Source organism: Girardinichthys multiradiatus, chromosome 5, assembly GCF_021462225.1.
Source record: "Girardinichthys multiradiatus isolate DD_20200921_A chromosome 5, DD_fGirMul_XY1, whole genome shotgun sequence".
NCBI lineage: Eukaryota > Metazoa > Chordata > Actinopteri > Cyprinodontiformes > Goodeidae > Girardinichthys > Girardinichthys multiradiatus.
This window is the reverse complement of record NC_061798.1, coordinates 44851819-44855676: the sequence shown is the minus strand read 5'-3', so window position 1 is coordinate 44855676 and position 3858 is coordinate 44851819. Positions and strand designations below refer to the sequence as shown.

General features: G+C 41.3%; 1 long non-coding RNA gene across 1 annotated transcript; it reads left to right on the top strand.

Moving 5' to 3' along the window:
- The first annotated feature begins 558 nt into the window (after positions 1-558).
- On the top strand, positions 559-3349 carry LOC124868064. The gene is made up of 2 exons (XR_007038232.1): positions 559-692; positions 3020-3349. It is a non-coding gene; the product is annotated as an uncharacterized LOC124868064 (long non-coding RNA).
- Positions 3350-3858: the final 509 nt, after the last annotated feature.

Below are 3858 nucleotides of genomic sequence, written 5' to 3'. Positions count from 1 at the left end.
AGTTCAGTTTCCGTTATTTTTAACAAAACAAACAAAAGGAGAATACTTAAAGTACAAACCGTTTGAAAATAAAAAGGGGTAAAACCCAAAATACACAATAACCATAAATTTAACAAAATACACAACCATCAGTAATTTAACTAAAAATAATCCCCCAAAAGGAGGGACAAACTAATTCAACAGTTTCCTAAATCAAAAACGTCCCTGCTAACAAAAAGCAAACAAACAAATCAAGACAAAGCCCAATCAACTTTAAAGAGACTCCTTTGAGCCAAGATGGAGTCATCAAGCAGGTGAGCACACAAAAATAACCAAGCTTCCCAACAAGCAGGTAAGCATACAAAAATAACCAAGCTTCAAAATTTTACAACACCAAAGTCAGAAGTGGCGAGCTGTTCTGTCCAAATACCAGCTGCCTTTAGTGGCAGGTGCAGAGAGTTTATATAATGTAGTCCCTTCTTGATTGGCGGCGAATTCAGAAGAACCAGGAAATGAATAGTCCAACATGAACTCCCGGAGACGTCCAGCAGGAGGAGTGCAGAGCACGCAGGGAGATCAGAGTCCGTCAGGAACAGCGAAGAAGAGGGTATCCAGCGAAGAAGAAATCCGATCCTATCAGAAACAGCGGTACCGATAGCACGGAGGAAAACGGTGCTTTTCAGCGACATCGGCTGGCCAGTCTGTTGATGAAGGTACAAAACAAACACACATACGGCCACCAGCCGTAACACCCCCCCCCCTAAAAATGTGAAACAAAATGTCCATCCCTTCACTTACATTTTAATAACAAACTCTTGTCTTCATAACTCCTGTCTTGATAAAGCATCAGCCAAGATGTTTGCTGAACCCTTCTTGTATCTGATGTTCAGATTAAAGTCTTGAATGATTAAAGCCCAACGCATGAGTCTTTGATTATGGTTGTACATACGTGCTAGGAAGACAAGTGGGTTATGGTCAGTGTAGACCACAATTGGAGAAGGACAGGATCCAAGGTATACCTCAAAGTGTTGTAAAGCCAAAAGCAAAGCCAAGGCTTCCTTCTCAATGATGGAATAGTTAAGCTGGCTTCTGTTAAACTTCCTAGAAAAATAACAAATGGGATGATCAGCTCCATTTTTACCTTCCTGTAGGAGGACAGCACCAGCTCCCACTGCACTCGCATCAACCTCAAGTTTAAAGGGCCTTTCTGTATCTGGAGCAGAGAGTACAGGAGCATGACATAACAGAGATTTAATGCTATCAAAAGCATGTTGACATTCTGGGGTCCATACAAAGTTGACTTTTGGACTTAATAGACCAGTCAGAGGATGAACAATAGTGGAAAAGTTGCGACAGAAATTCCTATAATAACTTGCCATACCAAGAAAACGGCGTAAAGCCTTTCTAGTGCAAGGCACAGGGAACGAAGTAATGGCAGAAACTTTTTCTTTTAAAGGTCGCACTTGCCCTTGGCCTACCTGTCTACCAAGATAGGTCACTGTGGCTTTCCCAAAGTCACATTTGGCGAGGTTTAAGGTCAAAGAAGCTTTAGCAAGGCGAGTGAACACTTGTTTTAAAACAGTTATGTGTTCTGTCCAGGTAGAAGTATATACTACTATATCATCCAAGTATGCACTGCAGTTAGACAAACCAGACAAAACAATGTTTACTAGGCGTTGGAAGGTTGCAGGGGCATTACACATCCCAAATGCCATCACATTGTACTGTAAAAATTGGTCTGGTGTAACAAAAGCAGAAATATCAGAAGCTCTCTTCGTGAGGGGTACTTGCCAATATCCTTTTAATAAATCTAGTTTACTTACATACTGAGCATTTCCCACATTATCTACACAGTCCTCAATGCGAGGAAGTGGATATGAGTCAGTAACTGTAACAGAATTTACCTTGCGGTAATCGGTAATGAAACGTGGTGTGCCATCGGGTTTCATTTCAAGCAAACAGGGAGAACTCCAAGAACTCGAACTGTGTTTTGCAAATCCATTTTGCAACATGTACTCTGTCTCACTGTTCATTAGAGCTCTTTTAACAGGATTTATTCTATAAGGATGTTGCTTAATGGGTTTAGCATTAGCGACATCAATGTCATGTTCAAGTACTGTAGTGCGTGTCGGTATGTCATTGAATAGACACAGGAAACTGCTCATCAGGGATAAAATATCATCTTGCTGGCTTTCAGGCAAATGTGTAAGACTATTTGAAAACTCTTTCAACATTTCAGAATTGGGCAAACGAGGACTTTGGTGAAAACTGGAGCGAAGAGTTAAACCATCTTCACCCGATTCAGAGCTAACATCATCTGTCACAATTATGGCTGCACTGCCACTGGGTTTTACTTTACTCTGGTCCATATTTGGGTTAGTTGTTCGAATGTAGTACGGTTTTAGCATGTTTATGTGACACACTCTGGTTTTTCTCCTCCTTTCAGGAGTGTTTATCACATAGTCAGTGTCACTCAGTTGATCACTAACCTCATAAGGACCTGAGAACTTGGCATCAAGAGCAGATCCAGGGATAGGCAGTAATGCCAAAACTTTGTCGCCAACCTGAAAGTGACGAAGAACAGCAGAATGATCATAACGCCTTTTCATTGATTTCTGAGAGTCACAAAGGAACTCTTGTGCAATTGCACGGGAAGAATGCAAACGCTCACGAAACTTACAAACATAATCCAAAATGTTTTCCTGAGCGGAAGTGTCAGAGTTCAAAAGTTTCTCTTTCAGAATTTTTAGTGGACTGCGAAGAGTATGACCAAACACTAGTTCTGCAGGGCTAAATCTTAATGATTCCTGAGTGGATTCTCTAGCTGCAAACAGTACAAAAGGGATACCTTCATCCCAGCTTTTCTTATTCTCAAGGCAGTATTTCTTCAGCATAGACTTTAAAGTCTGATGCCAACGTTCTAAAGCTCCCTGAGATTGAGGATGATATGCACTAGAAACAGCATGTTTAATGTCTAGTTCTTTAAGAACCTGTCTAAAGAGTTTCGATTTGAAATTTGTACCTTGATCTGTCTGTACAGTTCTTGGAAGACCAAATGTAGAAAAGAATCTGGTCATGGCATTAATGATTGAACTAGCAGTGATTTTACGGAGAGGAATGGCTTCAGGGTAGCGAGTGGAAGCGCACATTAAGGTAAGTAAAAACTGATTACCAGATTTGGTTCGTGGTAAAGGACCCACACAATCCATAATGATGCGTTCAAATGGTTCTTTCACTGCAGGAATTGGATGGAGCGGAGCATTTGGTATGGTCTGGTTAGGCTTTCCAGCCATCTGACATATGTGGCAACTGCGGCAGAATTTAACCACATCTGTTTTTAATCCAGGCCAGTAAAAGTGTTTCAAAATCAGTTGGTATGTCTTTGAAACACCCAAGTGTCCTGACCATTTACTTTCATGTGCTAATGATAAAATATTCTTTCGATAACTGGAAGGAACCACAATCTGTAAAACTATGTTCCAATCAGCACCAGGAAGCAGAACAGGACACCATCTACGCATTAAAATTCCATCATCCAGAAAGAAAGATACACCTTCATCCTTGGCCGCATCAGGACCTACTACACCTTCAAAATAGGGTTTTAACGTTGGATCCGACCTCTGAGAAGTGCGCAGGTGAGCACGAGTGATTGGGAAAGCACTATCAGGGGTCTGTAATGCATCCCCACCAGTCATATCCGGAACTGCAGAAGCCTCTGTAACAGAGTCAGATTCTCCACCACCTGAGAACACTGACATAAACAAACTGTCAGACAAATCCACATCATCACTTTTAGCCTTTTTCTTACGTTTTTGTGCACGAGTTAGTACACCAGTTGGGTTCACTTTGGGTGATGACTTGTTATCTCTAGTTCCCAAG